Raw genomic sequence first — 12,114 nt, forward strand, 5'->3', positions numbered from 1 at the left:
TGGCCTTTGAGGATGAAACTACACTTATAGCTGCATTTTCTTCAACTGGTGTAAGAATACATACTAATTCAGTATGTCCATGCACTGAATATGCACTGCTGGTTACAGAAAAGCTTTGACTGTTACTTTAGTCACCATGAAGACTTGACATTTACCAACATACCACGTTCTTACCAATTTTTACCTCTAAGTTTACGAGAAAACTGTGGTATATGCTAGCAAATGAAGTTTTAAACATATACACCCAACCCCAAAGTCATTTTCTTATTTGACATTGTTAAAAGTTGTGAATATCTTTAATAGCAAGCAATTTATGCTTGCTTGGAATCACTCAATTTCCACACATAACCACAGAATAATACATTTGGCTCATTGAGTTTTTAGCATTTATCTTGGGAGAAAATTTTTAATTGTTTTCTTTTGCATGCAACTGAAACATGGGCAGAGTTATGATTGATAGGCTGTGCTGACTGCTGGGGATCTATCTTTTACAATGCAAAGGACAATCATCTTTAAAAGACTGATAAATATCAGAAACACTCAGGGAGGACCAGTCATGTAGGAGTCTGGCCCATCAAAGTTGTTGCAGAGGTGTAATTGAGGGTAGATAGTGATTCAGTATGTATAACATGAGTCTGTGCAAGACTAAAAAAGTTGTTTGCGACAATGCACACTGCACACACAGTTTTTACTAGTCATCTTTAATGATCAAAGTGCTGTTATAGTAGTGCAGTATCTCACATATTCATTATACTTTCCAGAAGTTCACTAGCATATACAAAAAATTCTGTAGTGTTTTCCAGTGTGTGCTTATTATACCAAATTACATTGTAAGGTAAAAAACTAAAATAGGAAACAGCAATTGATAAGTAATTTGTATGCTGTAGCTTGCATCCTTACCAACAGAGGACTGTCTGAGCAATTAATGTCATTTACAATGTTTGCACTGGCTTTCTGTCAAATTCCATATTAATATTAAAGTCCCCCAGTTCTCAAGTAGATCCCTGAATAATTGTGGTTCATCTTACTTATCCACACTCACTCATTCTGATCATAATGGATGACTAGGAATACAGATTCTAATCCTTAAAGTTAGGGAGTATGCTTCGAGTTGGAGTATGTGTCCATAAATCAGCATAGTTGTTTTCATCTAATTATGATCTGTATGACTTTGGGCATGCTGCTAAGCTTTTCTCTGCTTCTGTCCCCATCCATGAAATGGAGAAAACACTGTTCACCTTTGTAAAGCACTTTCAGGTCCACTGACAAAAGACATTGTACATAAAGGCAAAGTATTTTTTTAAATTGGGATTTGCTTCCCTGATCTGCTTGCCAGGAAAGTTTGGCTACTACTGTGGGGCTCTTTCCTCTTCAAACCACATAGTAATGTATAACACTGGGTTATTTTAGAAATGCAGGGTGCACCATAATCAGTGGCCTAACACAACATGTATGTATCTGGAGGAAAAGAACTGTAAGATTAGTACAGACACATAGACATAGGGCCTTCACTCAGTTTTCATTTGGTCCACATCACACCAATTGGGTGTTTTACCCAAGTAAAAAACTGGTTAAGGAATTCAGTATTTGGCCCAGAGAATTTACAATACAAGCTTTTCCAGGAAGCACATTGTACAAACCAGACCAGGGAAATGTTCTGTGTACCAGAAAACTGAAAAGAAACTGCAGGTAGCAAATTGTAAGAAGCATGTCTCCAAATGGCTAGTGGTACGAAGAGGGGAACAGCATTCAAGATTTATTTATTTAGGCTGCATAAAAAAAGACAATGACTGTGGCTGAACTGCCAACTCAAGATATTGAGACAACTATTATTAAAAAGGTTCTCTACCTTACATGGGTAGGCAGTTTGGTTGGGAGTAGGAAGTACTGCTTTTCCCTGTCTAGTTGCCAGACATTTCCGAAAAATGGACAATTATCTTGTTTATAGTGCTAGATTTCTTGGCAAGATTTGCTCCCGCAAGCCAGGTACAACCCATGTAATACAAACAGTATTACAAATACAAATCAATTTGACAGAAAGAAAGGATAGATCTTGAAATAGCAGCAACTCATCTCTAAGTACATCTTATAATTTATAACATTTAAAAACATCTATGCTACAGAATGAGACTGGGCAAAGAAGTGATGACAACTAAAACAGATGTACTAGACCAGGTGTTGTGGTAGAAGAATGATACTGAGACTAACAAGAATTATTCAGTCAATCATCATAAAACTATCCATCAATTGGATGCTGCCACAGGCGATGGTCATGTTCTGACTAACGTTAGTCTGATTTGCTGCAGTTCCGCTCAATTTATTCTATACATTACATTGTGATTTTAAAAAAGATCAACTCAAGTGCCAGCTGCCCATTTTGATTATGTTATATGATGGTTAGGACATTTTAATTTCCTTTGATTTAATTGTATACAAACATTTTTAAAGTGAACTCCAAATATAAATAAGCCATCAGTGATCTCTCGGAGTTTGTGGATTATTGTCTTCCATAAAATTATAGCCAGTTATCACTGGTGGATACACAGGTGGCTAATCTGGGATCCACAACTGATGCAGACATTTCCCAATGGAAAAGGCAAATCTGGATTGTTGAGTTGGGCTGTGGTGCATTCTTTCCTCCTTTCCCATTTTTCCGTTTCCTGTTATCTCTGCTGGCTCTCAAAATACTGGGATCCTTGCCACAAGGTCTTTTTCCATTTATCAGCCAAGGGCTTGGGTCTCCCATGAGTTTAAGTCAACATTTAAAATCAAATATACACAAGGGCAAGAGGGAAGGTACTGTACATCTGGGCTCGGGCTTCGGTTATGGGGGACTGCAAGTATCAGCTACAAGGTTCACAAAGTACATACATATCACATAACGAGCATAGATCCAGATTGGGGTGTGGGAGTTTTTAAAGCGTCAGTGGATAAGTGGGCTTGGGTATGCCACACACGGGATGTATTAAGAGTCCAAGTCAGTATTGGTGTAGAGAATAAGTACATGGGTAGGGTGCATCCCTCGGTTCGTCAGGGAAGGAAGTGGGTTATTTCCCTGGTTGGCGTTCTTGGTTACTTGATCTGGTACTGGCGGTGTCCTGTGATGTGTTCCGTGTAGATGTCTCTGGACCACCTGATGGTGTCAGACACCATGAGCTGTCTCATGAGCCGGGCGTAGCATCGACCGACTCCGTATGCTCTCAGTACCTGCTCGCTGTGGGGGTCCCATGCTCCCAGAGCTCCCACGACCAGGGCGTGAATCTGGACCTTGTGGCTCTGGGCTCTCAGGGTGTCAGCCAGTGGGGTGTACTTCAAGACTTTCCGTGCTCGGACCTCATGGAAGGCTGGTGACCTGTTTTCAAATGGCACCATGACATCTACCATGAGGACCTCCTTCTTTTCTGCTTCGGTCATGACAATGTCGGGTCGCAGTTGGCTGCCTGTCCCGGGGATGGCAGAGTCGACAGTGATCTTCCCCAGGGACAGCAGGATGGCTTTCACCAGCCGGTTCTGGATGGTGTGGTGGCAGTGCTGCCAGGCTCCGAAGTACTGTTTGCATCCACACAGGAGGTGGGGCAGGATCTTATTGGCGTAGCCGCACTTCCTGCAGCGCTTGTCCTGGTTGCCGTGGCGGATGGCTCCGTTGAGGGGAACACAGTTGAGTCGGGCCCGGTGGATGAACCACCAGTCAGCGAACCTGGTGAAGCTGCCACCTGGAGAGGAAGTGGTTGCTGGCATCCCACTTGCTGGATCCCACCTCGAACACCTTGCCCTGGTCCGATTTCTGCTTGAGGTTCTCAGCCTAGTGGCAGCGGATGGCATCCTTTCCAGCATCATTCTGGCGGTCGGGGTGACGATGGTGTGGTCCAGGGTCTTTATTTGCGGCACCAGTATTCCCAGCTCCCGGCGCTCCTCACATGACTTCCAGCGGGAGCTGATCCTCTTTTTTAGGCATCTCGAGGTGTTGCGGGACCAGAGAGAGGACAGGACTCCCCTCTCTCCTTGGCTTTAAGGATGTCTTTGAGCCTTCCCTCATCCTTTGGCCATGGCTCAGTTATGAAAATATGACCTGCTTCAGGAGTTGGTTTTCTGGCATTTGAAGAACATGACCAGCCCAATGGAGCTGGTGGTAGATGATCATCACTTCAATGCTGGAGGCTTTGGCCTGGGACAGAACACTGATGTTGGTGCATCGGTCATTTCACTTGACTCAGAAGATTTTTCAGTGGCACCATTGCTGGCATCATTCAATAACCTTGAGGTGTCTACTGTACTTGACCAGGTTTCAGCACCATACAAGAGAGAAGGGATAACATCAGCCTGAAACCCATGAAGCTCGGTTTGATTCTCATGTAATGATCTTTGAAGATTGTTTTCTCAAGTGTCCAAAAGCTGCACTGGTGCATTGAAGGCAGTGTTGAATTTCATCATCAATGTCAGCTTTCTGCGACAGACAGCTGCCCAGGTAAAGGAAGTGCTCAACATTCTCTAGGGTCTCTTTATTGATCTGAATTATAGAAGCAGGATCCTGGTGATTTGCACCCTGCTGGTGGAGTACTTCATTTTTCTTGGTGTTGAGTATGAGCCCAAGTTTGTTGTAGGCCACAGAGAAAGTGCTGACTATTTTTTGAAGGTGCCTTAAACATAGCCTGCCTTGCCTCCCCCCGACTGGATAACCGTGTCCAGAGGTATCACCTAACTGCGGTCGAAACTGAACAATGAAATTTGGAACCTGGAACGTTCAAGCCTGATGGACAACCTGAAAAGTAACCAGCCAGAGCAAAGAACAGCAATTGTGGCCAGAGAACTCAGGAGGCATGTCATCGACTTTGCTGCACTGAGTGAGACTTGACATACAGGAGGAGGATAGCTCAAGGAAAAAGGTGGTGGTTTCACTTTTTTCTGGAAAGGCGCAGCAACAACGAACAACGAATCTAGGGTGTTCCTTTTGCTATCAAAAACAAAACAGTCAACCAACTCCCAGAATTACCTGTTAGCATCAATGAATGACTCAGGACCTTCTGTCTTAAACTTGCCAAAAGTCAGCATGCAACACTCATCAGTGCATATGCTTCAACCCTTGATGCTGATAATGAAATCAAAAGAAAGATTTTATGTCAACCTTGACCGAATTCTCTCTGCCATCACCAAAGAGGACAAGCTCATACTCCTTGGCAATTTTAATGCAAGAGTTGGACATGATTTGCAGCTTTGGAATGGCATGATCGGAAAGGAAGGAGCGGGCAAGACCAATTCCAACAGAATTCTTCTCCTGACCAAATGTGCAGAAAACATAAATATTACTCCCAGGAAAGGTGACAGACTGACAGCACCACATCTGAGCTCTCAATATCAATTCAGGCTGTCCCACATGAGTCAACCTCATTGAGGCGGGATGAACTTATAGGGTAGCTCAGTTGTTCAATTAAGAGTGTCCAAACAATATCAATTGTGATTAATTGTAAATATTTATATATTATTAGAACCCTAATATATAATATTAGAGATAATTAGGTTATTTTAAACATGGCCCTGAGGATAATGACTATTGAGTAGATGGTCCCTGTTGATCTGATGTAATTTTAAGTGGTTATATAAAAGGGAAAATCTCCACACTCCTCTTCTTTGAAAATCATATTGTTGTCAATGGTATAACAATCCTCTGTGCTCCTGCAGGAGGGTCTTATCTTTCCCTCAACATCCAGCTCACTTATGACACAATTGGTCATCAGTCTCCATAAAAGGATCTTTATTTCACTTACAAAACCCATTGAACTAATCTGGCCACATCACTGAGAAAAATAAAATTTGGTGCTCACCAGACTCAGAGGTGATATAAATAGAGATGTACAAGACACAATAAGTTGTCATAAGTCAATACGAGTATAGCTCACATGCCCAAGGGGACGTAGTTATAACAAGAAAAGCAAATAGCAGCAGCAACATAAGTAAGGGTTGCAGAAACAGCACTATAGTTAGGACTGTGCTTAGAAACATTAAACCTAATGCTTTGAGACTGGGAGGCCATATACTCAATGAAGGTGGCAAGGATGGTCATCATCATTATCCACAGACATGGATTTTATGGCTAAACCAGCCATACATGCTCAGAATAGTACTTGCAAACTAAAGGAAGCTCAGATGTGACATAAATTTGAGGCCTTGGAAAGACTGTGCTTCTGTAACAGAAACCAAATGGGCTGCATTTATTTGGGGTTAATATCACTGTTATTTTCTGCCAATAGCTCTAATCTCTAGATTCCTTTGCATAACTTCTGTCCTAACACCACCTTCCAATTTAGCATTATCTTGAATTTAATGTGCTGTTTACTACTTCTTCTAGGTCATTAGTAAATATGTTAAATAAAACTAGGTCCAACACTGGTCCCTGGGGGACTACACTAGGCACCTCACCTTTTACTAAGTACATCATCAAGCATCATTACTTTAGTTAAGGAAATTCTTCCACAAAAGAAATACATAGGAAACAAAGGGTTAGACTGCAACCCCCCTTACATGGCCATGCAGTGAAAGGAGGGAGTAAAGAGCCTTTTCCCCTTGTGTGGCCCATGTATGGGCAGCCCAGAGTAACAGTATCTATGCTCTGGGAACTACAGGGGATGTTCTGCACTGAAACGACTCACAAGAAATGGGTTGGGGAATGGTAGGGAATAAACAGATGTTCTGCCCCCACTATCTGCCAGAGCTGTCTCTGTATGAGAGGGAGGTTATATAGCAAAAGTACTCTTTCAGTGTAACTGGGAAGCCCAAGCTCAATGCTAACTGAAGCTCCCAACGCAAGGTGCACAGCTCTGTCTGGCTCCCAGGGAAGAGATGTGGTACACTTAGGCCACAGAAAATATTTCTGAAAGAACAAGAGGGTACAGAAGTGCAAGTTTAATGACTTAAAATGAACAATATTTGTTCAATAGGAATGCAAAAATGAAGCTGAGATGGCAACATTAAAACGTACCAATATATGTTGCAACAGCTACTTTAACACAATGACCAATAAATATCCTGTCTGCAGTATTCTTTTTCACACTCACATTAATATTTAAGTTTGTCAGTCCTTTTAGCTGAATTTCTGGAAGAAGATTACTATCTAGTAAAAGCAGTAATTAAACATTTAGTGGCTTAACTGTTAAATTACAGGCCCTTCTGTACTTTCAAAATTACAGCAACTTAATTATTACAGATCATTAAGCATAGCTGCTTAAGAAGTGATTAACAAAATGTCACTCCGTGTATACCTACTGATCTCATTATAGAACAAATTATTAAGAAGTATGTACTCTTTTATTCTAGTTTAATTGTACAAGCACAGAAGGGCTCTACACTAAAACTTCTAGGAATTCCCTCAATCTTATTATCTAGGTTGTTTTGAATGTAATTAGTGTCTATGTATATGTACACATACGCTCGTGTATAAGTTTCACTGAAAAAGATTGTGATCATTACTTAAAAGTAAAAGTAATCTTTTTTATTATACCATGCTTTAATACAGATACAAATCAAAGTTTCCCATGAAATTATTGCTTGAAAAGAAAGAAAAATCTGATGTATACAACTGACATGAAAATACCTACCCCCGTCACTGCACACATGTCAGATTGCAGGATATTTTTGTGAAGAAGTCACAAACATTGGGAAGCACTCTGCTTTCTTCCACAAAGTCTGATTACAAAATGGGCAGCTATGATATCAGTATGCCATATCAGGCAAACCCTGACCCGCACAAATGGTTTCTTTTGCTCTCAGTTTAAGCCATACAATATGACAGACTTTCCCTTCTTGTCACAAAAAATTGGTAAGTTAAAAAAAGTGCTAGAAAGTAGACAAATTGGAACGTAATCGGACAGAAAAAAAAAATCCAGCATGCTGTGGATTCAGAGGCACATGTGTTTTTCTAGAACTCCATCCCAGCCTCCTGTACTCAGTCTTACTTTCCTTCTTTGCTAAACTTTTAACACTTGTCACTGTCGGGATAATCCATGTTGGGAAGCACATCTCTAAGAAGCATAATCAGTGGTAACAGTCTGGATTTACTGCATTAACAAACAGATCCTGTAAAGGACTTGCTTGCAACTAACGAGGGTAAAGTTGAAGCATTCATGACTAGACTATAGGTAACAGAGCTCCAGGTCACTTACTTTGTGAACATTGTTGTGAACAAAGCATTTATTGCCAAAGCTAGCAGGTATTCTAGACAGCTGTAGACATTTATATGAATAATGGCAACATCTACAGTTACAGTAGCCAGGTTCAAATTACAAGGTATATCTCAAACTACCTGCTTCAAGGCATAAGATAATCACCAGGTAAAGACAAATTTTGCACAATTGCGAGCATCATGGAAAAGTTTATTACTTCAACTGAAGTACAAAGCACTGGCCCATCAGTGAAAGGATGGAGTTTTTTCTTCCCAATCTGGTAATTGCTGTAGTCTTAGAACAGTTCTCATTACTTGGAATATTTATATAGAAAATTACATTCATTGTATACATTGCAAACCTTCATAAAAGGAAGAGAATTTACTATGGATAAGGTCAAATCAATTTAAAAAATTGGTTCCCCATCCATGGCTGCCAGTTACATTATTTTTTTTAACAAACAGCTTCCTAACATTTTTTGTTTCACTTAAATTTTTTTAACAAGAAGATGAATAACTCAACCCAGCATTTAGACAGGTCATAACAATATTGAATACAGATCACATGCAACTCAATTACATTCCCTTCTCCTCCTCCTGTTCCCCTTCCCTGCAACACACTAATACTATATTAAAAGAACATTTAAGCTGCAAAATCAAATACTTGAAAATTAGGAAGATCCAGAATTTAGGTTACCCGGGCAACCTTAATTCTGTCCCCTTGCATGCATACATTTTGATAGTCTTTAATGACAGCATCACACACTACTTTTTCAAGAGGATGAACAGTGAACTCAGAAACTAAATCAGCGTTTTTAGGATCCTCAGTGAAGCCTGATATACAGCACTAGTTACATTAGCTAGCTATGCATCCGATGAAGTGAGCTGTAGCTCACGAAAGCTCATGCTCATAAACTGGTTAGTCTCTAAGGTGCCACAAGTACTCCTTTTCTTTTTACGAATACAGACTAACACGGCTGTTACTCTGAAACCTAGCTAGATACAGGAGATCCTTTACTTGAGGGGATGCAGGTAATTCCTTGCTTATGGATGAAGGGGACAAAGAGAACCCCCAACCACTGGCTGGGAAGGGATGGGGGGGGAGCACCTTCTCTGTGTGATATCTTGGGAGGGGGATGGGGGAGAGAAGGCTGGTGTGATCCGCCCCATGCCCCTGAGAGGCTGTCTGCTCCTGGGGTTCCAGAACAGTGTGTGATGCTATTGCTGTGATAGTGGCAATGCTGGCCTGATTTTAGACTAGAATATTCGTGTTCAGTTACAATTTTGACATGCACGCTGAAAAAAAAAAAAATGACAAAAGGCATAGGAATACAGCTGTTCATCCAAGGTTTGACAAGCTTTTGACAAACCACAGGAAGGTTTCTGTTAGAAACCTGGCTGCCTTGCTGGTGACCCGAAGGCTTCCAGGAACCCTGATTCTGAGGTAACCCTGCCATGATGACTGCCCTAGGAACCTCAGGACTTCCAGACTCTCAGGTGAGCTGGCTCCCCATGCTGCTTGACTCTCTCACCCATCCAACCCTGAACAGAATTTCATGGAACAGGCACTCCATTGGTCCCAGTGTTTTCTTCCTGGTGGATTTACAAGGACTGATGCAAAATGATGGAAGGGCAAGAGCTTCTCATAAAAAGTTTGCAAGAAACTTTATATCCCTAACTTTTCCACATGAAGAGTTAAAGACCATGATAAACTAGTTTCAGGCTGGACTATGGATTAATTTATAGTACTCACCATAAATCAGTCAACATTAATCCACACCTCTCTGCTGCATATCTGATTAATGATTGGCTGGGTGCGAAAGGTACAAATCTTGAAATACAAAAAGAAATAAGTGGAAGTTTGGTATCTTTCATTTATTTCTTTATCTAAGGAAGGGCAATAGCTTAATTAGAGAACTGAGAATAGTTTATCAATCATCTTTACCCTCCCTCACCCCCCGCCCCGCCACAGCCAACTAAATTTGCAGACTGGAAGTTTGAACTGTGCTGTAGCAACTTAGAGGGCAAGAGAGTGATTAAGGATCTTAAACTTAGCACAAATAGTCTTCCAGTTAAGGAAACTGATGGGGATTGGAAGTGGAAGCTCTAGGTGTCAGAATTTTTCTCCTTTGGTAACTGTTGCAGCTCAGTTCTAGTTCAACTTTCACTCTTTTGGTTCATGTGAAGTCACCACTTCACTCATTCTCCAGTTATTTCTAATATTAAAAAAAAAAAAAATCAGAAAAAATATTTTTTAAAGACAAAACCTTCCAAGTCCCTTACATCTCAAAGGTGAGAAAAGGGTACAAGACAGGTTTTTTTCCTTTTGTAGCTCACCTTCAAAAACAAGAATACAGGCGAACTAGTAAGGGAATACTTATGTATCTTACATTAGCTGAAATGTGCTGAGAATAACCAACGGGATACCATAACTCCAGGTTATAAAAGATATGTATATAGAAAATAGACTGAGGTTGCCAAATTCCTAAAAAAAAAAAAAGGGTTCCTTACACAATCATATGAAAATGTTTAAATGGAGATAATCATATGGTAGAATCTGTATGGACACACCTCCAAAGTTCTAGGACTAACTACAACAACCTAAAAAACATATTCATATGATTTTAACGTTGAATTTCCTGACTTTTACAATAAAAACAGTCAATTTTTTGGGTTCCCATATCAAATACTACAAAGTTTCCCTTAGAAGAAAGATCATCAAGAGTTTGCTCACAATCACAGCTCCAGTATATGTAAACAAACAGAACAAAATCTAGGACGAATTTTGGCTTCTTAGAGCTAATCACAAGCAGCAGAAACTGTCTTCTTGGAAGACCAACCTTCAGCAGCTGAAGAGTACATCAACCTGCCACAGTTATCAAGCAGGCCATAGAGCACCTTAGAGAAATACACCTTTGGGAACACACATGCATGTGCACGTCAGGCGGCACTGCTAAGAAACACTTCAGGACTCAGGCTTATGGCATGTATGCACACCCACGTGTGGAATACACATAGGGACCATCACTTGAAGAAGAAATACCCCTTTCTGTTTATAAATGATGAGGTCTGGTGCGGGGGGGGGGGGCGGGGGAAATGATATGCATATCGTTCCCACCAATTGCCCCAGTAGAATCCGGGAATCCCGTGTGTGCAAAGCCATCAATCTCTTGAGCGTTACCAAGCTTTACAACCTGGTGCAATGGTACCTTCTGCTTAACAGCACACACCTGCATGACTATGGCCCTAACAGTCCACCCTCCTACTCTGAATTGGTTGGATAAGGATTCGTCAGAGTTGGGGTGACCAGTTTATAGATGGTGATGGCAACTCACTTCTCAACAAGTATGGGAGTTAACATGTTGGTATATTGCCACTGCTAGTTCAGCAGAGATCTCAAAAAAGATTGCCTCCACCATCCTGAAATTCTGTCGCTACTGCTGGTCTGCAAAACAATCCTCTCCCACTAATCCATGCTGGTCTCCCAAGCCCAGAAAAGCTGGAAATCTGCATGAAGCTGGTCCAGGAACAGCACACGTAATAGCTGTTGCCTGGAATCATACTCCTCTTTCTCATCCTCCCCTCCTCCCACCGCTGCTGGAGGAACTGCTATTGTAGCCACATCAGCTACTTGGTGGTATGGTGGTTGAAAGCCAAAACCGAAGCCACCCAATGACAGGAGCTCAAATAAAGCCCCAACAACTTCTCTATTTGCAGTCATCAGCATTACAGTATGAAGCACTGTTGAGTCCATCCTGGCTGGCAGCAATTTGACAATGGTGCTAGCTCACCCAGAAACAGGAACCACAGAATGGAGGGAACAGAATCATGGGATTTTTGGAGTTTGACTCCAATTCTCAGAATTCCATTGGCTTCCACAATGTATCTCACAGTGCACAGCAAGAAAAATCCAAGAATCCACACAGGTGAGCACTGACGCAAAGGACCATGGGATACCTGTC

The 12,114-nt window shown here is 41.3% G+C and overlaps 1 protein-coding gene across 1 annotated transcript in view; it reads right to left on the reverse strand.

The window, feature by feature from the left end:
• The window catches only part of PPARA (peroxisome proliferator activated receptor alpha), a 75,449-nt gene that overhangs the window by 38,286 nt on the left and 25,049 nt on the right, over positions 1-12,114 (reverse strand). Inside the window, 1 exon segment of the mRNA XM_007058252.4 lies at positions 4,991-5,086. The gene's annotated coding sequence lies outside the window, so the exon portion shown is untranslated.

This window comes from Chelonia mydas, chromosome 1 (assembly GCF_015237465.2).
Source record: "Chelonia mydas isolate rCheMyd1 chromosome 1, rCheMyd1.pri.v2, whole genome shotgun sequence".
NCBI classification, from domain to species: domain Eukaryota; kingdom Metazoa; phylum Chordata; order Testudines; family Cheloniidae; genus Chelonia; species Chelonia mydas.